General features: G+C 42.2%; 1 protein-coding gene across 1 annotated transcript in view; it reads right to left on the bottom strand.

Annotated features, from left to right (window-relative positions):
- grm4 (glutamate receptor, metabotropic 4) overlaps window positions 1-23628 on the bottom strand; it is a 174639-nt gene extending 151011 nt beyond the window's left edge. Inside the window, exon 1 of the mRNA XM_086199992.1 lies at window positions 22948-23628. The gene's annotated coding sequence lies outside the window, so the exon portion shown is untranslated. The remainder of the gene's footprint in view (window positions 1-22947) is intronic.
- Between the last annotated feature and the right edge of the window lie 4341 nt (window positions 23629-27969).

The raw sequence follows: 27969 nt of genomic DNA on the forward strand, positions 1-27969 counted from the left end.
CCCTGCGATGGACTGGCGACCTGTCCAGGGTGAACCCCGCCTCTCGCCCGTTGACGCTGGGATAGGCTCCAGCCCCCCCCCCCGTGACCCTTAATGTGTAGGAATAAGCGGAAGATGACAATGGATGGATGGATACATGCTGCCATTTATTTGTGTCATTCATATTATACAACAGGATTTTTCCAAATAAATCAATAAATGTAAAGGACTTTGGGGTTGTTTCTGTTGTGCTACAACTCACGATTTGTCTCATTTCTGTTGCCATCCAGATAAACAAACAACGCTCTGTTTCTAATACTACTACTTGCTGCACTTCTTGTAGCTCTGTGAAACCGACGTACCGTACATTTCTACCAGGGGAAAGATGTTGCATCAAGAGTATCTCACCCCCTCTTTCCTCAAAACCGACTCAGATCTGTAGTACTGTGGTGGTAGATGCCTGGTGCCCGATGCACTTTCAGATCACACTGCGGTGAAGCTAATTTTGATTCATTTAAATCACCTGCAACATGCACAGAAATTCCTCCAGCAACATCGACTCAGAACGTGCAGCGAGATCTTCGGCCCTGCGTGCTGAGCACCATCTGTTACAGGAGGGTCCCTCTTCTCTGGCAAAATCAACATATGTCTGGCTGGCTGCTGTACCTGTTTACATTGGAGAAGGATCATTGACAAGTGCTTTGGCCGATGTAAAATTGGATCCTTGAAGATAGCAACAACGTTAGTATTTTTTTTACTCACACCAAAAAGCAAAGGAATCTGATGGACCCATAGAAGGGAAGAAAATCAACCTTGTTCTATTTCAAGAGCTTCTTCTGCCTCCTAGCTCCAACTTCATTTCTCCTCGTGCAAACCAAGCTTTTCGACTCCAATGGAAGATGAAATAAATACACTTTTAGCAGTCCATTGTAGTCTAGAACTGGGGGATGACTCAACGGCAAGTGAATCAAGCTGGGGCAAGATGAGCAGCTTTCCCTCCAACTCACTACACCAGGAGTGCAAGTAGCAAGCTGCAGCTGGGCTGCATCCACCACCAGAGACCCGGAGTGCATTTGCACAGGAGGGATCCACCGACCCAGAACAGCTCTCGCCTGAGGATACTGCCTCTAAAATGTCAGATACTACAACAGGAGATCCCACAGATACTGGTAAGTTGAAAACTCCTGTATTTATCAAATCTTCCACACAGCTTTTAAGCTTTGAAGCAGTGGTGAATGCAATTGTCTTCACTCTGGATGCCACACACACAGCAGCAGCCAATCCAGTCTCACGAAAGAAACAACTTCCCCTGAATCCCGTCAAGTTTGAACCGTACCCATCCATCTTGTGGAGTTGTGAACCAGGTTTGAGGCTCCTGGAAAGTTTAACTTCAGTCACAGAAGGCCAGAAAAGTCTATCCCATCAGGAGAAATCAAAAAAGGAAAAATACAAAAGAAGGTCTGATGGAAGGACGTTCAGCTGGACACTGACTGGTCTGTCAGCGGGAGCTGTCCAGCAACTGCTCAAGAGTTCTGCACACCCTGACACCAGCGCTCACCGTCATAGCCACCAGTCAATAACACAAAAGAACAATAAATCAGTTTTCTGTTTCTCTTCTCTATCCCGGATGAACCCTAAAATATGTTACATCCCCAATTAACTCCAGGGGATGAGAGAAGTAACACAAGAGCTAACCCAGGGGGAAAAAGAAGCACAAGAAACTGAAAGTAGAAGAGAAACTCAGAAGTTTATAAAAAAAAAAAAAATCACACACAAAAAAAAAACAAAAAACTCAAGTGTCCAATTAGGCTTCCAAAACAATAGCAAAGCTGCTTCATAAAAGAGAAGGATAATCTAATTATACAAAACAAAAATAGTTACAATTAAATTCATGCTTTCCCGAAGAAAATATATTGGCATGGATGCATTCATCACAAATAAGTTTAAAACAAGACAATGATGAACCAGCGTCACAGCCAAGGGTTGGTTACAACACTGGACTACTGCCACATGGGAAGCACTGGGCTTACACGGGTGATTGTTTAAATATTCAGTACACTAGGTAGTATTGATGCACATCTATAAACTCCAGTATTCAACCAAGCTTTATAGCATAAACAGTATTTTAAATCGGAACATTATACAAGGAAACATGGAGGAGACGGTCTGAATGAGCCTGATGCGGCTAATAAAAGAAAATAATAACATTGTTATCAATTACTGACGGGAGTGGTGAGTAAGTTTGATGTGCTACAATCAGATAAGTTTGACCGAGTTTCAAAAAAATAAAGATTTGATTCCGTAAATACAGAAAAGATGAGAGACCATGTGTTCTTTTCACTCATCCCCCTTTACGCCTCTCTTGTCTTCTTTATTGTAAGTGCAAACCATATCTTATATGTCATTTTTATTTCTTTTATTATCACAACAATCTAGTCTATCCTATCTGGCTCCATTTGATACGATAATACTTGTAGGTGTTTTTATATCAACATTTATATCTGGACAAACAAGGTTACATCTCATGAAATTGTGTTTTTTTTTTTTTATCTCTCCATAAACCGCTGGAACAGAAAGATATTTTTCATAACCGTATAAATGTTTTTGAGTTTGGAAATATTAGAATTATCGGATTACAAAAAAAACAGTGTTTTATTCACTGATGTCCCCGAATGATCGGATGAGGAATGTGACACCTGCACTCGTGTTTGACCACAACTTTAGAATCATTGCAATGGAAAACATGCGTGTGGGATGTGATGTGTTAGAGACAATGCAGAAATGAGCTGTAAATTCACAATAGGATTACACAGCAAAGCTTTGTCCCACACAGAAGCAACTGGGATCATTGAGAGCTTAAGTGGCAGATCGTGAAAAAGTTCTATTTATTCACTCAGCTGAGAATCAGAAGATGCACAACTGCATGCAGATTGTCTCTGATTCGATTTGACGTCAATTCAAAATGATTTTCTCAGCAAACGTGCGAGCGGGAAATGTTCCGAGTTCTAATGATGTCAAAGATATTGTTGTCGTGCTTTCTAAAGTTTAATGAGAGCTGAGGATGTTTAATTATTTCAGATGAGAAATAAGGCAAACTGGAAACTTGGCACTTTTATCTGTTGCCTCAATTTTTAGAATTTTTTTTTATAGAATGTTGCTCTCACTTTGGGAAGAACATTCTGAGAACAACAAACTTTTTATCAAAAAACATCATACGCTATATTCTCAGATCGTTTTACAAACAAGTTATTTGCTCACTGAATCCACATGGGCCATTTTGGGATACCAAATGGAAACCAGCCCACTTTGTTTTGAATTCTGGAGTTGACGATGGGCCCTCCATGGACTCCAAACTGGGCCTGAAGACGAAGAGTGTAGCCCACCCAGGACCACTGCAGTGCACATGTTCACTGGCTCATATTTCTAGCTTATGTGGGCCCAAGCCCACGTAAACCCTGAGCCCAGGTGAAGCCCCCGTGACCCAGCCCGGATGAAACGGCACGGCGCAGGAGTCAAGTGGCAGTCTCGTCCTAACGGTGACCAGCATGTAGAGCTGGCTGGGTGCACCTCAAGAGACACACTTGCAAGGGATGCTAACGCATTTCAGCCTCCTTGCTAGTGCATCCAACTCCCGTGCCAACGGTGCAGAGTTCAATTCCAGCCGGTGACGATGACAGGTGTTACAAGCCCGTAGTGATCAAAGAGGTGCGTGCATGAAAGAGCCATGGAGGCCTCTTGAATGTGTTGGCTGGGCTCTAGCGTGTAGGCCAGTGTGAGTTTCTCACACTGGACATCATCCCCATGGTCCAACATCATCCTCATCAAACCATCTATTGATTCATCCTGTTCCAGTGCTGTACTTTGAAGATCTGTTTTATTTGTAAATTAACTGTTTATGCATGTTTTTTCATTGTTTGAAGGATCATCTTTAGTAGATCTGTAGGCTGTTCAACACAGACTTCCTCCGTCTTCCTATGCAGAGACTAACTGATTCATCATACAGCCAGCTTGTCAGTGTAAACATGTTTCCTCACCCTCCCATGTACCTTTCAGATGTATTCCGACAAAATGCTATGAAAAAAAAACGGTGTTATATTTTCTTTGAATTAACTTGCATGTCCTTTTTTTCTTGTTTGTTTGTTTTTTTTTGCTTTTCAAGAACACAGCTCTGATTATACTCCAACCTCTGTGGATCCAAGTCAAACACTCTCAGAAGTGCAAGCCAGCAGTCTCCAGCCCGCAAGTCCTATGAGACCTGTAGCAGATGTTGCAGTACAAGGTCTGTTTTCCAAAGCTGTAGGTGGGCAATGTAATGCATGTTTATGGCACTGGCTGGATCTCCTTCTGTTCACCAGTTTTAGCTCATCACACACAACAAAACGCTAACTGGCTACAGCTTCTGAGCTATAGCTGATATCTTTGTTATCTCTGAAAGAGCTTGTCAATAAAAACTGGGAAATTGTTTGTTGAAATGTGACTGTGCTCATACTTGAGCTAAATTCAAGCTCACAATAAAAGGTTTGTGGGTTGAGGGGGGGGGGGGGGTTGAAAATCTTTCAAGTGAAGACAGTTTTGTTGTTTAGACAGTGAGAAGAAAAAAAAAGAAAGAAAAAAAAGCAGGCTCACACAGACCTCTGCTGTGCCGTGGCATTACTGGTTCTGTAGGGACGTGTAATTGGCTAAGAAGATACTTCAGCTTGAATGGGATTCAACAAATCTTGCCAAAGACCAGTGTACATTGCCAGTGCACTGGTTCATTCCTACCATAATTTACACACAACTATTTAGAAAGAGCATCTTTTTTTTCTGGGGGGGGGGGGGGTGATATTGTTTAGATTGTGTTTATTACTTAATTCATGTTGGAGAACATTTAATTCTTCACCATTAACTACAGCAGGACTTATCTTTCTATGGTCACATTTAGACTCTCACGACGTGGTTGCGGTTTGAGAGGGAACGTGGTCCTGATTACAGGGAGAGTCCAAACAGAAGCAGCATGAGATGTGCTGCGAACTGACTTCAAACTCAAACCACAATGATTCAGTGACCTAAACCAAAGCGCAGCTGTATGAGCCGCAATTACTGATTATCATTTTCCGTCTGTGGCGTCACAAAATCACACCACCTTTTGCAGCTGTGCACCTTAATTGCGTGTCAAGCACATGTTTTTTGTCTTTCTGCACTTAACTAAATTACAAAATACAAACAAAATTGTATCTGAAACAGAAATGATTGCCTCCTGGTTGCGTGCTGCCACCAAGTCCAGTTGCAGTTTACCTCCATATAGACTCATGTAATACACTGCATATGTTTAATAAAAGGCTTTCAGTCAGGAACACTCATCTTAGAGTCGCTTTTCAATGATGCTTCACTCTGAAGATGTTCCCTGAATCAATCAGTTGTATTCTAAGCTGAAGCAGGGAGCACAATGCAATGGTCAACTTTGAGTTCAAGTCAACGTTTGTTCCCAGTATAAAGGAACTCTCTCAAGGCACTATTGCTACATCGTGTTCATCAGGCTAAAAAGGCTTTTTGAGGTCACTGTGACCTTTGAGTTCTGAACTTTAATCAGTTTATGTCTGTGGTTACTGCTTTCACCAGCATAGAGGAATAAAAAGCTTAAGCAATACTGTGACTATCCTGACCAACAAGACAAGGGAGGCCGGCCCATGCAATTCCTTCCATCTTCTGGGAGAAGACATGGGCGCACATCAATAAACAAATATCTCTTTTTTTTTAAACCATCAGGCTAAAAACATCAAGAATGTACACTTGCCTAAAGTATGGGTCTTCGCAAGTCTGTAATTGCTACGTGACACGTTGGGAAGACAGCATTACAATGCAATCTCAAATGAGATTATCTGAATGGAAAAAGACAGGGACCTTGTTGGAGGAGACAGATTTTGTTTCAGACACAGGCACCCTGTCTGCATTCATGTCACAATCCAAGCATCAGTTTCCCCTGCCATGCTTTCACAAGTTGCCCTGAACAGTGTAACAAGTCTTCAGGGGCAGGAAAGAAGGATGTCACAGACAATTTTATGGAGTGCAAAGCGTGACTGCAATTTTTTTTTTGGGGGGGGGGGGGATATTTCATTTCCTGTACAAAAATCCCATTGAAATAACAACAACAACAACAACAACATAGTAGGGTGTCTGAGACATCGTATGTGTTCCCTCTGTTGAGTAAAACTCCCTTTGTCGTTTTTTTTTTCAATAAAACAAAAATGCCCCATGGCAGTTGGATGCTACTGTGATTTTTGCCTGTCACGGTGACCTTTGACCTTTGGTCATCAAAGTGTTCACTGGTCGTCCTCAAGTACCGGTGGACATTTGTGGCAAATTTGAAGAAGATCCTTATAGTTGTGCAAGACATATTCATTTCTCATTTATGTGAGCTGACGGGGACTTTGACCTGAAGCCTTTTAAAACCAAAATGTTTTCAGTTCATCTTTGAGTCCCAGTGGATGTTTTTACCAAATTTGATGAAATTCCCTCTTGCAGCTCATGAGGTATCCTGTTGACCAGAATGGGACTGATATCGCTCACATATGAGGTGAGGGGGACCTTGCCTTTTGACCTCTGACCTCCCAAGTCTTTGCGGTTCATCCTTGAGTCCCAGTGGACATTTGAGCCAGGCGTTTGCCCTCCCAGGCATTCCTGAGATATTGTGCTAGCAAGAATGGGCAAACCAAAACCTTGATGCCTCCAGGCTGCAGCGTATTGTCCAGTGAGCCAATTCAGTTGTGACATTGTCTTGTCTGACATCACACTGCTGGGAGTCTCCCCCTGTGATACTGGCCTCGTAATTCCTCCTTTTGCCTGGAACAGTTTTAGTTAACGAGTTTTACTTTGATGACGCTCGCAGCCTCATCCTGCCATCATGTGAGGAGTTCTCCCCAGACCACTTAATCGGGTGATAATTAAGTGACACAACCCTAGAAAAACCTTTTATGATTACATCTATTTTCCCATTTCGAGCCCTTTATGTTTAAAAAAAAGAAGAAGAAGCAGTATATTTGGAAATCCATTTGGAGGGCAGCACTACTTTGTAAAAAAGGAGGGGAAAATCAATTTGATTATAAAAATAAATAGTTTGTGTCACATATTAAACTGCCAACCAAAATGCTGTGAGGAGTTTAAACGTTTAAGCTACACACAGAAACAAAGTCGCAGTCACAGACACAGACACACACACTAGGCCTGCATCCACAGGTAAACCAGTTGTTTCTCATACAACGAATAAAGTGTGTGTGACAGGGAGATGCATAAATTCATGTACATTTTCACATACTTGGAGCACAATCCAAATGTCATCCAGAACACCTACTGTAGTAAGAGTCTCCTAAAGGAAGCAAAACTTACATAAAACAAGAACAAACCAGTATTTACAAACCACTGTCTGCTCCAGCTTCTTAAAGCCGTAAATAACTTTATATATCTTGTGCAAAGACAAGATGTCAGGTGATCACTGAATTTACTGCAGTTCCACCTGAGGTGAACATGAATATCTGGATTAAATTTATCACCGATTCATGCTACATCTTTGAAAATGTCCACCCTCGTGCTGTTGCCTAGAGGGAAGGTTCAGGTGACCACAAAATCATGACAGAGTCTCATCGAAATTCATGAAATGACTACAAAAATGACCACAACCTTAACATTACATATGTTTGTGTGTGTGTTTGTGTGCGCATTGTCGGGGGGGGGGGGGTCACAAAGCATCGATTCAAAGTACGTGACATCACCGTGGAAACAATGGAAAAAAGAAAATCAATGCCTCCTCTGCTGGGCAACAAAATCCAGTTCAGCACATTCAGATTAGCAGAGGGCTAACTGGATGTAGCCGTCACAGCTGGTGTAAGTCTCTGGTGCACATGTGTGTTATGCATCTTCCCAGCAGTGCAGGAGGGTCACTAAACACCACGTACGGTCAAAATGGGTTGCAATTTACCAGGCAATTAGAGGTTGGATCTAATATCTTAATTAAGCTTAAGCTTAATTTCAGGCATAAAAAAACACTTTAAGGGTTAGGAAACCATCATGGTTAAAGTTGTGAAACAAAGTGCTGTAAATGGGACTCAAAGAGGATTGGAACACCCATCTCCTATTGCAAAGCACCCGGTCTGATGCTGGCTCTCTTGTGTTAAAACAACAGGAAACACCACCCTTTACCCCTGGTGTTGTAGATCAACAGACAAAATGTGTCCACCTCAGAATAAAGGATTCTAAATTACTCACAATGGCATGTTTCTGCAGTGTTGCCATGTAATTTTAACACATTACAGACCAACAAAATGCAGTGTTTTGAGTTTGTGGTGATTTTATGTGCTGATTTCTTGTTTCATGGCAATCAACGGAACAGTTTAAGATATGTTGGACTGGACCACCATGTTGGCCCATCTATCATTGCCATTCGGGAAGCCGCGCAGCTAGAAATGACCTTCAAACATCTCACTTTTATCCACAAATAAGAAAATGCGTGTTTTAATGAAACAGTTCATTTTAGTAATTCCATATGTTGATAATGCAGGTGGCATGTAAAACGAAAACCCTACTGAGGCCCATATGGATTGGATTTGCCATTAAGGCAATAACAAAGTGAATAGTGTTAGCGTGTGCCGGTAAAGGCTGATGACTTTACATATGTTACTGTAGCGACATTGTCTCTCCTGCTAAGTGCATCAACATAAAAGCACCGTGTACACAAGTCCTGCTTTGCTCACATTACACTGTAATCACATCACAACAGTACTTCCCACATACATGCAGAAGGATCTGCAGCCCTGTGATGGCTGCACCCTCGTATGTGCATGGAATGATAATCCTACTCTCCTTGATCATGTAAAGTCTTAACAGGCCTCATTGCTTTCATGATAAAGATTATAACAATTTTGCCACAAGGACAATTTCTCACTTCCCCGAGAAGACATTGTGGAGGACTTCTCAAAAAATGATCAAACTCGGCAACTGGACTCAACCTCCCCAGTTGCCGAGTTTGATCATTTTTTTGAGAATTGCGATGACCTGGATAACTGAGAATATTCACAAAGACATTGTGGCGGACAAGAGTCTCACATTCAAGCAGGCTAGCAACAGAGACCTTTTGATAGAGTGTATTTTCTTTTCTCATGAAACATTTGATGATATCTTCAGCTAAGTCATGCACAATTGTCCATGTGTAATACTTCAAATTAGCAACAGTTGATCATTCAGTTTCCCTGAGAATACGCTTAGCAAAATGCCAGCTATTCCTTTTTTTTCTCTTTGGAAAATGCAGTATTTTAAGCTGGTTGTGAAAATGCTCAGGTTAGATTTACGCCTGAAACACTCGGGTCAATCTGCAACGGCTAACATGATAGCATGATAGTCCCGATTGACGCTTTAGACATTAGTCGCTGCAATCAGTTGGAGCACTTTTATCAAACATTTTGAGAAGCAACACATGCACAATGAATTTCCTTTTTTTCCTAAGAAGGTCTATTTTCCTTTCCTACTTGCATGATGACTTGATCCCCAAGGCTTTTAAATGAATGAAACTCAATTGGAACGGTTCTGTTTTTGCTGCAGGGCGGGCAGAACAAATGGGACCAGAGTGGTTGCTTCAAAATGCCACTACACACGACTGTGTGTTGTTTTTTTTTTTTTCATCAGAAGAATGGCTGCAAATGTCCTAATAGCTCGCTCTTGACTTAAATAGAAATTATGGTGCATTTTTTTTGTCGCTGTAAGCATGAACAGTGACTGAGATCAGCCTTTAGGTTGACTGAGGCAGCCAGGGACCATTCAAACGGCCCCTTTTCTAAAATAAATGAAAAGTGAAAATCTTCATCCCTTGGTTGAAAATGTAAACATTTGAGGTTTGGGGTTCTACAATAACTCTAGTTTGTATCAAAGCTGATTTTCTGATAATTAAAGGATCCTGGGTGAAGAAGTGGTTTTCTCTCACAATCCTACTATCACACTGTGCACCTCCTAAGCTTATGAATGACTCACCCAGATAAAGAAAAAGAAAAACACATGTCATGGAAGACTGAGCGGTCACCGTGATAGCAAGTGTTGAAAAGGGAAAAACATGTATCACCGTCCTGCGCTGCACTTAGCGGCAGTTGCAGACAATTTGAAACTGAAGCGTTTCGGAGGAGCCAAATTTTGATGATATAAAGTTTCGGGGGATTAAACCTACAGCGAGGATAGGAAATGGAAGTGCCAATGACAAATAGCTCTTTTCTGAGATCCTAGTTGTCATGGAGATGGCAGTAACTTGTAGAAATGTCAGGGTTTGATGTTGCTCATTAGGCTGGTAATGATTTGTGGATAGATTGTAGGTGTGGGAGCTGTGTCTAATTTGAAGCCATACTCTAGCTGCCAGGGTACTTCAGACAATAGCGTGTACTGAGAGATCCAAGCTACTTTACCTCTCCTAATGTCATCATTCACATTCTGCTTGCAGTCCCTAATGGATGCAACACCTCTTCCCTTTTTGTCCTGCTAAATAATCAATGCAAATTTATTTTTCAATCTTTTGATTGCACAGTTGTTTTAATGTATCATAATTATTATTGTCAGCGGTGTGTTTTGTCCCCACGATGGCACTTTTTCAGCAAAGCTTCTCGTCATTTTCCCGGCGATGAGTCACTTTGCAAAATTCTGGCAGGGGATTTGCTTTTATGCCACACAGTTTGACACCTTACCTCCCTAGTAGACACTGAACATCTGTCAAACATTCTCAGCAGTGTGACAATGTGATGACAGTCAATATTTCAGCAACAGTGTGCAGTATTTATTCAGAATCCATTGGGGGCTCTCGTCACATTTTGAAGCTTCAGCAGGAAAGAGTTTTATTTAAAACACATTTGTTGTATCAGTCAGAATGCAGCCTCAAGCCAACACTCCATCCAATGTTACTGAAACCCTGTTTATCCTAAATTAATTCTGCTGTTGTACACCAACGGAGATGACAAATCAAAATTATAAAACAATGTCTTATAATGAACCCTGAAACACATGTCTCAGCAATGTTTCTTCTGCCAGCTATGGGGTTTTGCCTCAAGCAACGAATTCTGGATAGTGAATTGTCAAAATGGTAACCTGTTGCTTCCATTTGGAGCAGTTACGGCTGCCAAGTGCAGCTTTAAGCAAAAATGAGTCCTCGTGGTAAATGTTTATTCCAGCATCTGCAACGTGGGTCGGCTTGTGACAGGATTCAAACCTGTTTCATGGGAGTCCTCCAGTCCAGCGGGGACATAGGGTCCTCTTCCGCCATGGAGTATAGATACTAAATAGTTTTTTTTTTTTATATTCATTTTCATTTATTATTTATATATATTTAAATTTATATATTATTTATCATTAACTCATTTTTGGAGCGTGTATAGTGGTGACAAAAAAAAGTCATGTCAGCGAGCTGTGTCCTCTCCCTTTTGGCATGAAGACTGGAACCTGCATTTTTTCAGAGAAGCATCGCAGCTTCTCTTTTTTTAATGAAAGGTGCTCATCATCATGTTGTCAGCAACAGGTTAACACCACTTTGGCTCCCCAAGGGAAACGTCTGCTGTCAAACAGAATTTGCACTCCAGCCATTTTACCTTGACAGACAAACCAGCCTGGACAGGACACGAGCCACATAATGGGCCCTCCAGTTGTCAACGTCATAAAAGAGAAGTTTGGATGACATTTTAGTGCCTTATTTGAGTCCCTGCTTGCATCTTGTTTTGCTGCGCTAGTCAGTCTGTGTTTACACCAACATATGAATCATTACTTTCACCATCATTCATCACCCACGCCATCACATCACGATCCTCGAAAGTCCCAGAGATGGCCAGACGTTATCTTTGCTACCAGGGGCAAGTGCCCTCGCTTTGCCCCAGTTCCACAGCTTGGCTGAGCCCTGATCACAGGCATGGGGGGTGGGGGTGGTGATGGTAGTGGTGGGGTTCCAGTAATGCTAGCTGACATCCCGAGAAGCTGTGATTGCTTAGAGGGCTTTGAGGGTGGGCTGGGTGGCAGCAGAGGGATGGGGTCGGTGTTTCACAAGGACCTTTAACAGCCTTTTAAAAGCTCTAAGAGGGCCAGCCTGACGCCAGGCACTGACAGGAGAGAAATCGCTGACGGAGCACTGATAGGGAGGGTGGTGGTAGGGAGGCAAGGTGGGAGCGTGCTGCAATTCCTGGAATGCCTTTGAGTTCATTAGGAAGTCCTGCGAGCCCGCGATGATCTAAAAAAAAAAACCCACAAGCTACTCGCCCTCTCTAGTCACTATGTAATTACAACCATTTGCACTAAATAATTCACCAGAATCTACCGCTGAAATAACATCCAGCTCTCGTGGAATGCACTTCTGCGCATTTTTCCTCAGCAGCCTGTTACACCACTGTAATCCCTGTCAGGCCAACCTGGCCACTGAGATAGAAATATATTTCGTGACAATATTACGACCTGGTAAGCCTGCGCTTGACCTGAAAAGGTTTGACTAAATTGGCTGACATGATGCTCCGTGCCACTGAATCATCAGCTGGAGGAAAAACATCTAAAAACTACTTAAGTCTTGGCGAGCTTTATTACACTCACGTCTTTAATAATCCCCTCAGACGTCCAGTTGTGTGCCACATTTCACGTCCGCACTAAAGAATGAGTTTCTTGACAGCGAACATGAGAAATGTAAGAGACTCAATGGGCACGGCTGGAGGGGGGTAGCCTACCCACTGAAGATCACAGCAGTGGCAATGAATGCATCAGAAAACACCGCTGTAGGCGAGCATAAGTCAACAGAGCCTAATGTGAGCCTCTGGTATGCAGGATGTTAAATAGATTGTGAAAATGCTCTTTTCATGACTAAGATGGAGCTTTTCATTAATCCCAGATCTGAACCTGCCTCCGCAAAACGAGCATCCCTCGCGGGAAAGACAAAACACCCACGGTGGGCTAGAGGGATGTCAGAAGAGCTCTCATACAGCTCATGGACTCACTCTTTGCATCCACCCCCTTCACTGTATGAACATGTGTGATTAGCCTGTTTGTAGATGCATATTATACGTCATGTGCTCTGTAATAAGTGGATATCTCACTGAGCATGTCATTTTATGTGCATGTGTGTGTTTGCCTTTGAACAGCGTGCACAAATGCTTTTGTGCTCTGCGTGCAAAGTGTAGGTGGATGTGGTTGAGACAGATATTCACAGCAACTTAAATCATGTTCTGCCTTTTATACGTGTGGCACAGCAGTTGGTCAGAAGAGCTATAGTTGTTTTTTTTTCCTGTTTTATTTTAAGAGGCTTCCGTTAAGGATACCCACATGTTGAGGATTAGAGCAACAACACACAGATTCTGTAAATATTCACTTGTGAATGTTGCTAATTCTGCTCCAGTTACTTTTAATTCACAACAATATGACAAATGCTAGCACAGGAATAACTCACACACCTCAGTTTGGCCTGAATCCCTCTCTCCTTGCTCCTCCCTCCGCTCTGCCTTCCATCTCTCCCTCTGTCCCTCCTTCTTTAGTGGCATCTTTCAACAATTTAAAATCAAGCGTGTGCAAACACAATTATTTGCAACAATAAATTCAAATCTAAATTGTAATGATTGAGTAATGATTGAATAATGATTGGGATAGATTATGACATGAATTGAGCCATGTCAGATTAAGTTTGTGTGCCTGCAGGTACATCGGCAACAGTGGCTGCAAACTCTGCAGTTCACTTTAATATACCAGTGCCACTGGTGGCTGTAAACGGTGCACCACAGGTCCCAAATAAAACTGGTTTAACTGTCAAACTGTCAACCTGTCATGCTGGTAAAAAGAAGGAAGAGACAGTTTAATCATCTGCTGCAAAGTTAAATGATTCACCCCAGGACATCTGAGGACTCACACTTCGTTTTGGTGCCCATAGACGCTAATGCTGGGGAACATCAGCCATATAGCAGCTATAAAGCTCTCTTCATGTTCTGTCGATTCTTCCAAAACCTGCACCGCGCTAATCTCATCAGAGCAAGCCCAGAAATCTATTTCTGAGCAGAGCCAATTCTTGAATCAAACATCTTCCTCCCAACCGACAGAGTGTGACTGTGAGAACCGGAGCTGTCCCCAGGTAACGGCCCAGGCATCCATTTGTGATGCTGATGTCTGAACCAATAATTGCATCCCCTTTATCAACACCTGTGTTGTGTGGTGGCACAGAAGTCCGGTCTGCTTCAGAGGGAGTCATGGTAGAAACAAACTTAAACCCAGTATTTTTCTTTACTTTTTAAACAGATTTTTTTTCCGTGCAGTCCCAATTGAAGCTGCAGGACGGCTCAAAGTAAAAAGTAGTGCATCTGCAAATTTCTGTAACCACCTGACCTAAAAGTCACTCAGCATGGGTTCAAAAGGTGTAATGTGCAGCATAATTCTGATGTGTGCACACTATTCACGAAGACATTTTTGAGCTATTTCATTGCACCATCCTGACATATATGTCTGCACCAGGTCCCTTTGCTACCAACAGCTTGAGGTGTTATTCTCTCTAGTTGGATCCTATTGTGTACATGACTGTAATAACTGGAACAATGACTGCATTTAAACCGTATGAATTCATAACAAAAGGTGTAATTCATATTTTTCATTAAAGGAAAAAAAACAACACAAACTGTCTTTACATGTATTGACCCTCCACAGCTCCCAGACAAGATTCAGTGGTTCGTACGGTGCCACGTGAAATCAGATCCCCGTTTGTCTCTGTTCAATCCCCAGTTTACCTCAGTGACTGTTAATAAAAGCTTAAACACATGAGATTTTCCACCAGTCTGTTGAGAACTGACGAAGCCTTTTGGATGAGAGATTAAACATTTAGAAACATGAAGCTTAATTTCACCCAAAAAGTGAAATTTGCCTTTCAAGTACTCACAGTTAGGTGCCTTTAACTCTCAAAGATATCATTTCTCCCTGCATGACTTCTTGGTGACTCCACGAGTCAGAAAACACCAGCCATATATAATTAGCTTGAAGCTAATGGAGACTGAATAACCTCAGTAAAACTGTCTAAAACATCTGTTTACTGAAGCAACATCCTGTATCATCCAGATCTTCTTCATCCAGCCATGTGCTCAACACTCCACAAACATTTCGACAGGGATAGTAAAGAGGTGAAAATGCTGGATGGATATGCATTTATATCGCTGGGTGTTCATTTTGAGGGCTGAAATGCAACGCTGAGCTGGAGAACTACCACTTCTCTGGACTCTGCATTGAAGACAGCACATCATACTATGGATCAGTACCTCACACAGCCCTGCTTCAAATAACCCTTCAACAACAAGCCGAAGGAGGCTGCAGACAAACACTCGGACACATCTAACGTCACACACGGGAATCTGACTGCCTGTGTGAGTGTGCGTTGTTCAATTTTTTTTAATGGAGGATTTCCCACTCTCTACTCATCGCTGTGTTTGGACACTGTCTTTAGTAACTATCAGCTGTTGCATCTGTTTCATCATCATTACCAGCACCACGGGGAAGCTCTCCTTATTTAAAAACAAGTTAGCTGGTAAAAATAGTGGTGTGTTCAGGTTGAGAGAAAAACGGATCTAAAATGATAGTGAACGCTGACATCTTATGCGCAGTCCATGTAGCCAAGCCTTAGTTTGCTGATATAATAATAATTACGTGTCGATTTCACAAGATGCTGATGCATCAGTGTTTGCAACATGTTGCACTGTTCCTAGCAGTCAAAAAATAAACTACTGCAGGTTTCAGCAACACCTCGGTGTATGAACGCGGGATATGTATAGTGCGGCACGACATGAACACAGAGGACTCTTGCTTCTGTCCACTACCTCCCACATTCAGGGGAGGAAAGAACTGAAGAGCAGTTTTATACCACTAAAAGCGCATTGCTTGTGCTATGTTGTAAAGGTAGTGGAGAGGAGCAATGCAGTAAACATGAATAGTTCTTGTATGACAGCAGGCTCTCTTCTATTGTGCAGGTGCAGCACTGGCGAAGCACCGAAATCAACAAATATTACTCAACCACCCATGAATAGCAAGAAAGGAAATCACAGGTGAGGTTTGGAAAATAAGTGGCAAATGTGAATGGTAACACCAGCGCCTGTTTGCAGCAAGTCCTCCCTTCTCTGGTATCGTCAAAACACACACATACACACACTTTGGTTTGGAAAGAAGACTGAAATTAACAGTCTGCGGTTCTTTTTTAGGGGAGCCATTTGTGTCTAGAAAATATGCATTGAGAATATGTCTGTTAGTATACTAGGACCACTCGTGTCTGCACCTTTGTCTGTCCTCTTCCACATTTTCTCTCCTATTGTATATCATGTACACACCTGACACTCTGCGGGCAGTTGTAGGCTACATCTTTTCACCCGTGAGGTGGCAGGATAATTACCCCAACAGCCCCCCCACCCCACCCCATCAGCCCCAGTCATCAGATCTGACCAACATCAGGATCAGGATCCTTCAGATCTACGCTGAGGCATGTTCTGCTGATCAACACTTGCCTCTGAAAAATCCTCCAAAGTCACTGGCCAGATACCATCAGCTACCAGGAATTGTGGTAAAGAACAGCACATCTGCCCGCAGAGGAGGAAATCCATCAAAGATGTTGGTGATGGATTGGCCACACGCTTCACAAGCCTGGATCCAGCATCACAAGACATGCCCTCGTTTAGAATCCACAGGAGAAAAGGAACAGAGGCAGAGTAAAGAGACACCTGATGGCGTGACCTGATGGCGTGACCTGCATACAGACGCGAGGAGTGACTGTCCAGACATGAGGACACATGGACAGACTGGATGCCCGGAGGGACTTCGTCGGTGGCTATGCCAAAAGCAGAGCCGTAGGCACTAAACAAGTAATTATCCCCTCCCCCCACCACCACCACCTGAGTAGTTGTTACACATTCACAAATGATCACACGACACAAGAACAGTTCTGCACTTACAGGTACACTTTTGGAGAAAAGTACATTTTTTTTCACTCAAAAGTACAATATTTGAGTTCAAACAGGCCAGAGGTGCAGGTTTGACCACTAGAAAGGGTACCACCCATCCCTGTCACAACTATTTGTACACATTTAGGTTCACATTGCCACCGCTGTCTTTGTGTGTGTACGTGTGTGTGTAGTGCAGCAACCAGTTATGTCTATGCAGGGCCCTAACCATGCTGGAGGCAGCTCAGGGAACCCAAACACTTAACAGGCCGCCGCACTACCCAGGTGCCCACGTCTGTATCTGAATGCAGTTCATTCATGCATAGTTGGACTGTGGCAGCCAGAGAACGTGGTGGTTTGGAGTGTGGCGAACTTCAGGGTAGCTGTGGGCTATGGGAGTTCAGGAGGGGTGCAGTATCAGTTATGTAAGCTCTTTTATATATTTACTTGGTTTAATGTTGTTTGTTGAGAAGCTAATTAGTTTCCAGCCTCATTGCTTTAATGAACTCCGCTCTAATTTTGTCTTACTTTAAAGGTAATTAAAAACATGCAAGATGAAATCTCTTGTATATTTTGGCCAACTATCTTACCAGTATTTACCAGGATCTATTTTGTGTTATGACGGATACTTTAAGACTCAAAGGCACTATGATCTATATTCTTTCACAGTCACTTTTCAGACACAGCAGGCCGCAGCAGCGAGAACGCTCTGGTAAAGATGCTTCTCGTTAACTACCCCGCACCAAACAGACAAATTTAGTGGCTGAACACAGCGGAGCATTTAGCTGCTAAAAAGATGAATATTTCCCTCAGGAGCTCATAGACACGATAAGAAGAAAAATCAGGAGAGTGAATATCAGACAGCCAGTGACACAAATCTGAACTAATGGTAATGTTACTCTAAACCTGAGCTCATAGAAATATGTGAAATGAGTAGAAAAATACCTCTTAACACACGACATGGTGGCGCCACAACGTCCGGTAACATGACATGAAAGCAATACACACTGAGCATTGACAATGCCAATGGAAAGTTGAACAAATATGAGTGGACACACAAAGTCTCTGCGTCACCATCGAAGCATTCTTAATGTTATTTTGTAACTTTAAAAATTGTATTTCATTGACATTTAAACTGCAGTCCCTGACATAATAGCGTTTTCTGATGTGTAAGATGTGGGCACAAAAACATTCGGTTAAGATTCGGAAATCATTGTGGTTTGGGTAAAAGTTTTTGCAGAACTTGAGTAATACACAGTGTTTCCTGCTGCAAAGTACAGTGTTTGTTGAACCAGGGGAACTGTGTATCCTTGAAATAATCTTAATGTACTGCTTCTGTGTCGCAGCCATGTAATTCTACCAAATTCAATTCACTACTCCATATCACCTGAATAATGATCAAGCATTTGCGCTTAAATACACCGCATCTACGTCTCAAAAACAAAGATTTATATCTGAGTTATTTTACAGACGTCTAACGAGGAGTTGAGAAAAGTTATTGCAGATTTGACAGTAAATTCAATCTAATTATTTATGAACTATCACAGTTTCTGAGATGCATGAAGTATTTAGTGATTAATTTAATGATGAAATTGCGCCTATTTATACGAGTCCACTTTCCACCCACTTGCCTTGTCAACTTCCGCCACACTTTAATGGTTTTCTGCAGTTGTGGGATCCCAGAATAGCTTTGACAACCCCCAGATAAGAACCATGCGGTTGTTTATGTCTATCAAACATGGACACGTGGGCTCATCAGTACAATTAGCTGTCGGACTTGTTTGTGCATACTTGGCTCTATCTTTGATCCTTCATGATGCAGTATTTCCCTACTGCACTGTGCACTGAAGCCACTTTTAGAAGGATAAGTCATACCTGTGATGCACAGTGGGCCTGTGGCTGATGAAAAACTGCTCAAATACTTTGGGAGCTGCAAATATGTTATTCTGACAGGTGTAAAATAAAAGGTTTTGTGAGTCTAAATGGTGGTTTTTCTCCCATAATGAGAAAAATTGCATGTTTTCATTTTGGTCAAATAAGGTTTAAGTATGTTGGGTATTGGGTCTTGTGTTAAACTGCACTGCAGAAATCTTGACTCACAGTGACATTTGTGTCCAGCCACTTATCCAAATAAATATAACGATCACTAAACGGGAAGGGTCCAAAAATGCGTGGTAAATGAGAACGAGCTGCTTTTTTTAAAGGGTCAAATTGATTTTGGATTGTCAAAATTCCTGCAGGCTTCCTCAAACCGGTCAGCGGATGCTGCTGCGGTGTGTTGCGTCAGCTGATTTATCCAGGTTTGAACGCCCTACTTGAGTGGAAAGCCGACCAGGAAAATCTGGCTTCCTCCGACTGTGACAGAACTACACCATGGACTGGGAACAGGCCAGGATCATTAGGTGAGAAAAAAGCAGATACCACCATTGAATCGGGGAGGAAGAGGAGATCTGGAAACGAGCCCAGGGAATGTTAAACTAGGATGAGCTCAAACCAGCTGTCAGACAACAGGGGGCATTGTTGCCCTAACACCTCAGGTGGGACACTAAACCCGTCTAAATCAGCCGACAGCGATGACATCACGCGACTCTTCTGAGGGAGACTTCAGGAGGTTAGGCTGTGGGCACATGACATCGCAGTAAAGTTCTAAGCTGATCTGTGAATAAGAATATTGAGTTTACTTAATGCATGTTAGATTAAAATAACCTTTTTGGACTACTTTCAGCTGAATTTCCGCGTGAGTTTATCACAACATAATTGTGAACTAAAGTTATCTTTTCAAGTGCTATTACCATCTTGATGAGTTTGCATTATCGAACAAAACAGAGCCAAGGAAATGTAAATGTCTACTTAGGTAATTCCAGCGACTTATGATGCCATCAGGAAAGCTCCGGTGTTGCTTGCTAAGTCAATTAGAGAAAACATCTTTGATGATGTTACCTCGCTCAGGTGTGGAACTCCGAGGGTACTCTGATTGAACACATAGGTTCGGGTAGGTTGGAAGCTTTAAATGGACTCGACTCAAAATGAATGTAACTTGATGACGGATTCACAGGCAAGAGGCAAGATGCTCTTGAACCCTCATGTAAGATAATGTGTATAATCCACTGCAGGGATGTTAAGTGCACTCATTTCACACTCCATTTCACACAACGCTGCCCCAGGAAGAATCTGTGAGTATGATGACTCAGGAAATGCACAACATCACTCTTTGGTTTCTTTCTGTTGTTGTTTCTCCCCATTGTTAATAATTTGAACCATATTTCCACGCTAGTCCAAAATTAATGAAATGTCAGTAACTATAATAAGAGCCAAATCCCCGTTATGTATTGAATTCATACTAGTCAACTGAAGGCTGTGTTTTGTGGCAGTTTACTTCAAAAGATGTATTACCGACATTAAAATGGTGTTTGGTGGTCTAATTTCTACCTGTTGTTGAGTTTATAGCCTGGTGCACTCAACTGAAACAGCCTTACATCAAAAAAATGATCAGTTAATATGGTTACAAGGGCAAACTTCTAATTTTCATCCGTCAGCCTAAGAATCCTCCCCGTGAGTTTAGATAGCACTTAGCCATACAATTAATGTAATTCCTACCCATCACACATCCCTCAGTTTTAGCATCAGCTTGATCACAGGTTATAAGGGAAACGTAGAATGCAGCAAAGTGATGTCAGGTGGAATCCGCTAAAAGCTTTGGGAAAAAAAAAAAGAAAAAAGAAATTGCCGACTGTGAGATAGATACGGATGATGATAATAGCATTCGCAAACACGTGCAGGCGTGCGTACATGTAAATGCAACACAAGGGTGTGAATTAGTGCAGATTATGTGTTTATTTAGGTATTTACTCGTCTATTTTCTTTCCAATTAAGTGACCTATTATTTCATTTTATGGAAATAAGCTGAGCATACTGTGTTTGTAGTGTAGCCATGTTTCTCATTTCCCTTGTCTTTACTATAAAACTGTTTGGAAAACCTCCCCAGTGAGCAGATGGCGTCTGCCGGGAGGAGAATGAAGCTGGAACCGGGGCTCCACACACTGCACTCCCACATCCCATTTCCAGCAAAAGCCTTTGTAAAGGGAACAACGGAGGTCTATCGGGAGTTGAACCAAGGGTTTGTTTTGGGAAACAGTGCACATACACACAGACACACACACATATACTTTTTTTTTTTTAAATTACAGTCTTGGATCCATGCAGCAGCTTAAGTAAAAGATTGGAGAGAACAAGCTCTTGCCTTCCTCCTCTTGGAATGATTTCAATCACTTTGATCGTCATGGCTCTCATCAAGTAAATGTATTCATACATGAAATCTGTACACACAGAATAAACAAGCATTTATTTTCATTGCCTGCTTGATCTTGTGTAATAATGCAACGCTCCAGTATTTCCTCACTGCTGCATACTCTCTGGCCCATGCCATATTAAAGAGAAGTTCGACGCAGGAGAACCAGCAGTCTTACGCTGAGTCTGCACTACTAAACTAACTCAGAGGACACGATAAGCCAGGACCAGCTGGGAGAAATAAATCTAAGGGTTTTTGAGTAAGCCCTGCACCTCTCAGCCAGCTACAATCTACACACATGGTATTCCTTCCAATCGCTCTATGCGGGAGATTGCTTAAGCGTGCTTTGTAGCTAGATCCAGGTAGGCTATCAGTCACTGCAGTTATGAAGAACATGCCAACAAGAAAAAAACCTAACATAAGGCATAAAATCTATCTCGCGGGGGCTCAGAGGCTGGACAAGATTGAATTAAAATCTGTGTTTCGCTGAGTCAGGCCCTTTAGATAATTGCCCGCTGATATGAGGAACATTTCCCCTCTTGGCTGTAAGTTCAGAGAGAATGCAGACAATGGCATATTTGACTGCAATCATACCAGCCCCCCACACACACGTTAATTGAAGCTATGAGGGTAAGATAGCACAAAGCCAATCTCGGGCCCCACAAAAAGGCCCAAGGGAGAAGCCCAAAATGGAAGCAGTATTAATACCGTGGGCTCAGTGTGTGTCAGGTATCTGTGCTTGTCTTACAATGGTTGACCACAACCTCCAGCCTTCTCATTGGACGACAAGAAAGAAAAAAAAAACAACAATGTTTAAGCATCCCTGTCAACAAATGATGGCCTTGAATTAACAATGGCGCATGATTAAGCAGCCTATTAAAGTTTGCTGGGGGGGTTCGCAGACTCACATCAGTAGTTCCACCTCTGTCTCCAGTCTCGCTTCCACTGCCAGGAGGCTGCACATCTGCACAGCACAGGGACTGAATATCGATGGTTCACACACCGTTTACCCCGCCCCCAAACCCCTCCACACCCCATCCACCCATATACTCATAAAACACCACCCAGCCAGCCAGCCAGGGTGCTTCCCTACGTGACTCAACTTGTTTCAGGGATGAGAAGGAGACACAATGAGAGAGGCAGAGATGGGCTAAATGGGGGGGGGGTTCGAGGGAGAGAAGAAGCATCTGTTTGCATTAGTCACTCAGGAAAGGCTTGTGTTAAAGAAAAGAATCCGTGCTTTCTGGTTTCCTCTTTGCTTTACGAGGTTTTGATTGCTTTTAAATCCTGTAGTTCCAGCAGATTGTAGATTTAATGATTATTTTATCATATTTTGTGAGACTTGAGGCGCCTCTGCAGAGCGAGCGGCTCACTGAGAGAGAGACAGAGAGAGAGAGAGAGAGAGAGAGAGACAGAGAGCGAGACAGAGAGAGAGAGGTATCCACACAACACGCGTTGTTATGCCTTATCGTGCGACAACGATCAATGCACCTACAGTCCAGGGCGTTGCACTTATTATGAGTAATACACACGTCCACCTCTATGAAAATAACGCTGTCCATCATGAATCAATATCAGAACTAAAACATCACGGAAAAAGCAAGTTGGAAGAATGTGTCAGTCCTCATATTTTGCATCTGGATCTTTTCAAACTCTAAATTAAAACTTATTAATATAGCGGCGGGTTTTTTGTTTGGGGTTTTTTGCCACAAATATTTAAAGATGACACATTTCTGCAGCTTGGGTGGTTCAACTTACCTTTTTTCCGCTTCCCGCGGCGTATCTTTTTTCATTTTCTTTTTCTTTTCTTTTTTTTTTATAAGTAGTGACCCATATCCAAAGGAAAAATCATATCTTGTTGGTTTTCCAGAGCGACGCTGGCTTTTTTAAAAACAATCACAATCTAAACATTGTTCGTGAGTGTAGAGTCCGAGAAGAATCCACATGCGGCTGCGTCGATCTCCCTAGATCCTTGCGAGCGCTGTCCACGGAAAAGTGGTGCTGAAAGTCTTAAGTACCAACTTTGGTCTGCGTGCGGATGAGAACTAAACAGCTCGTCCAGTGGGGCCGTTCGCTGAAGCAGCTCCCAACGAAGAAAGGATCCGATTTTGACGGGATCACACAGTGAAGAAGCACATATCCCACACCCGAGGCGAGAGCGCTTTCCAGCTGATAGACCAAAGAATGCGCCCTGTGCTCTGGATGTGATTGATGTTAAATGCATCGCGGCACACCGCCTTTATCACGCCACAAATGCACCATCAATGAGTGGGGGTGGGTGGGGGTGAAAGCATGTGATAGTACCACCAACGCTTTAGTGGTGCCTCAACAAAGCCTTTAAATCTTAATTTGGACGCCTCCTCATTAGACATTTCCTTTGTGAAGAAACAGACAGTAGTATTTTTTTGTCACTGACAGACAAACCTGATTAAACCCATGAATTATAGTCAAATTTTAAAAAGCCAGTTCATTTGGGCTGTGTGACACGTTGCTGCCATTCTCCTTCACCCAATTAATATTTTAATATCCAATATAATCATATTCTCTGACAGTCAGATTGTCAACAACGTGACGGGGTGCGATTCAATTTCCACGGTGTGGCAACAGAAGATGTGGTTCTTTCAAATGTGACGCTTGTGGGTCGCCTCAGACGTTACAGGTGCTGCTGCAGCCTGTGCAGTATTCTCGGGGCGCTCGGGATGCTGTGCGTAGACCATGACGAAGATATCAAGTCCAATCACTGAGTGAGAAAACTCAATCTAGATGCTAGCAGGTTTGTGTGTGTGTGTGTGTGTGTGTGTGTGTGTGTGTGTGTGTGTGTGTGTGCGCATGTGTGTGTGTGTGTGTGTGTGTGTGTGTGTGTGTGTGTGTGTGTGTGTCACATTTTCTGCAGCAATCATGTCTGGGGCATGCAAAACTGTACATGTGCGACATTTTTCCAGCACAAAAAAAAAGAAAAAAAGGCACACATTGTTATTATGTGGAACTTTAATGCGATTGATGCAACCATCCTCGAGTAGGGAACATTTCTTCATTTATCAGTCAAACCAAACATGGGTGGATAGATGGATGGAGTCATTTTCCTGATGCTTCCTGTAGCTGCTCTTTTTCCCTTCCTGGGGTCCAGTGATGTGTGGAGGCTTTCACAGGTCTGATGGGTCACACCTGTGGAGTGTTGGACTGACTCCACCACATCAAGGGAAAGTGGAGGGTGGGGGGGTGGGGTTTAAAAGGGGGAGGGAAGTGTGCGTGTGTGTGTGTGGGGGGGGGGGGTCCTCCTTTGAGAGGTGTGTGCCATGTCTCTGTGGGCATTGGCGGCAGCTGAGCCTCTGAATATTCATCCCCACTCTGCTGGAGCAAATTCCAGCTACATTCTGACAGTCTTGTGAGGTGTTGTCTTGGGACCACATACACACACACACACACACACACACACACACACATATATATATACTGTATATATATATATATATACACAAATCTGAGCTCATCTTACTTGTGCACATTATTGAACAGAGTGTTTTACATCTCCCACAAAGCACCGGCTCTCTGCCTTCTGTCACATCCTCAAACCAGTGTTTTATTTCTGTTTAGCATAGTTAGTATAATAAATGAATTATTCAGCTGTGGAGAATGAATACAAAATTTATTTCCACCAGGAGACCCATTCTTGCTGTGCTTTCCGCTGCAGTGTTCTGGTAGACGCTCTTGTTGAACGTGTCTGCTGCGAGGATAACATGTTATGCCGCTGAGTCCTCCCCATCCCTCTGTGCAAGGCAAACTCTGGAGATTACTTGTTTCAATTAGCTATGGGGCGGAGAGAATTTAAGACATGTTAATTCCAGTCACTATAGTGAAAATCCCAGTGACAACGGCTAACCACAGAGGCATAATCGCCTGCCCCCAGACGTCTCTCATTTCATGGAGGCATAATGGGAATTGTTCAGTGTGTAAATTCTGAGGTCACAAGATTTCCCATTAATGGCGTTCATTAAAGGCCAGAAATCCTGCAGGATTTACAGTGACCCCTGCTTAATGACAGCTTTGGGTTGTTTGCCCATTCACTCATTTCACACAAACTTTTCATTCAAGAAGTCAACAAAAAATTTAGTCTTAAACTTGAAATCACTGAAATGTCCAACTAAACTGACAAAGAGCAGCTTTAAAAGTTTTCTGTTAAATAAAAACAATGACAACACGGACGTCCTTGAAAAAAAGAATGAAATAGTTGGAACAATATTGTGTCTCACAGCTTTTCATCAGGTTCAGTGTCATTTATTTTTGAAATCTGGGCATATTCCAACTTTCTGCTGGCCTTTGATTCTATAGAATTTAGCCTCTTGCACACCCCCAAGCTGGAGGTTGTAGAAATGTTGTAATATTTCACGGTGATGAAACAGGTCAGGCAGGACTGACAGATCAGCCATATGCTCCACGTATGAGCGATGTTGTCACAGCTGTGACCTCCGAACCAAAAAGAGACTTTTATCGTGCTCAAACATGGGACAGTCAATATCATATTACTCTATAATATTCATCCTTTGTTAACAATACACCAGAGACGTTACTGGCTCAGTAAAGCTGCATGATAATGTGAAGTTGTGAGGGAGAATGTTTCGTCTAAGGAGACATCATTTAATATCTTCAATGAAAACCAAAATGGCTCGTTTTAAGGTCAATCAATGAGGTTTCTTGGTATCTGAACAACCTCATTTTCTGTATGAATCTGTTTATTTTACATGTCATACAGGTGATAGATTTGCAGCAGTATTGAGTACAAGCTGGACAATTTATAGAGTTATTGATTTGCAACGGCCATCTTTCTAAATTACTATGATCGTGTGTGATTATGTTGGATGCTAAATGTACTTTGATGGCTTTTTCTTGTGGGTGGTTAGCGGTGAGGAAGCATACACCTACTCCAGTTTGCGCACAATCTGGTATAATCTTTTTTCATGGGTCCCAGAAATAAAATAAAGGAAACTCCCTTTATTGTGCCAGTTAAAAGCAAAGAGGCCCGATAAATTTTTTCATGTTTTTTAATCGCCCTGTATCAATAATAATAATACCAAATACTTGTTTTCATATTTTTCACATTTAGTAACTTATGAATATACTGCATTATCTCTCTGCTCTCAGGTTATTAATTAATTATACTGTGTTGTTGCATGAAATAATAAGTGACATGACAGCAGCCCCTGGTGGTTGATGCAGTTACTATCTTTAAATACCTTCAAATGTGTATTAGCGCCATAAGACTCTTTTCCCACCGTAAATCAGGTCATTGTAGTCTACTTGATTACACATGCTCAGCATTTCCAGTTGTCAAATATTATTGTTTATTCGCAACAACTGTGAATATAACCAGATTTTCAAAATGTGACACTGACCATTTGGATTATGCCATTGTGTTGATGCTTTTTAGCAAATGATGCTCTCGGATGGCAATGCCCCTTTAAACCCAGAAAATCACAACACAGTAAAAATGCTTCTCTTATGTGTGAAACCAAGCACAATCTCTTCTGGCCTTGGGCGGAACAAAACAATCTTCTGCTTATTTAGTCATTAACGTGCATATTTACCTGAAGAAAAAAGGTTCTCCAAAGGTTAATGTTACCAATATCTTTGCAGTTTTCGATTAAGAAATCCTCAACTGCTGCAGTCTTCCATTTTGTGCCTTGTATCTTCACAAGCTTTGCTTTAAATGAGAACAAAACTTGATAAATGTAATTGTATGCTGGTTAAATTGTACAAGTAAGATTGTTAAGTCCTCTGTCTGTTTGCAACTGTCTGTGTTATTAAACACACCTGGTAGAACGATGCTGTGTCCATGTTAATGTGATGAAATATTTGTAAGTTCTTCAACCCCCCCCCCCACGCCATTAGTAACCCTTCTAAAACATAAGTCTTTTAAAAACAGCCTCACTGTGTATCAGTAAATCCAGGAAGTTTTTATGCAAAGCCCTTGCAAAGTTCTTAGCAAGCACTTGCAGTTTCAAACTATTGATTCATTTAATTTGGCTGCAACATTAACTTAATAAATATCGTCAAATTTAAGTAATGAAAAAAGCAGGCTGCTGGAAATCTGTGTTTTCCGATCAAAATCCATTATATAAACAGGAGGTCACTCTGGCGTCAGCTGTAGCACAACTCCCAAAAGAGAGACAAAAATATATCTTTTTCCTTTGAAGAACCTGGTTTCCATGTTTGGTGAAAGAAGCGAGTGCCCCCTACTGGACGTGATGGGAACGACGTGACAAGAATTTCAGCTCCTGTGTGTGTGCGTGTGTGCTTCTGTGTTTGAATGGCTCACCAGAGATTTGCAGAGAGAATGGGTTGCCGTAGCAACTGCAGCTAGTAAAAGTGCAACCTCTTGAGTATGACCCTATATAGATATGTTTAATTGTGTGACGCCTCCTCTCGTCCTCCTGAAAGGGGAAGAAAGCCCAGGATGAAACACTGGCGGGTTCTTGTTACATTAACATCTGTGTGAAGGTTCATTTTAGAAATATGTCTGAATGAGGAATAAAACATTCAATTAAATAACAGGTGATCCGTCCAGGTTGTACCCCACCTCTCGCCCCAACAGCAGCTGGGGCAGATTCCAGTCCCCCGCAGCCTTGTACAGGATAAGACAATGGAGGGACAATCAAAATCTGATTAGGTTGGATTTGATTGAATCTTTGTCTTGATTGAGAAGTTTGTAACTTAAATCCTCAACAATCTTTTACCGATAATTTTACCAATGACCTAAACCAGAAATGAATTGATGCTCAGCGT

This window comes from Aulostomus chinensis, chromosome 3 (genome assembly GCF_037954235.1).
Source record: "Aulostomus chinensis isolate RoL2024-O1b breed Wild chromosome 3, RoL_Achi_v1.0, whole genome shotgun sequence".
Taxonomy (NCBI): Eukaryota; Metazoa; Chordata; class Actinopteri; order Syngnathiformes; family Aulostomidae; genus Aulostomus; species Aulostomus chinensis.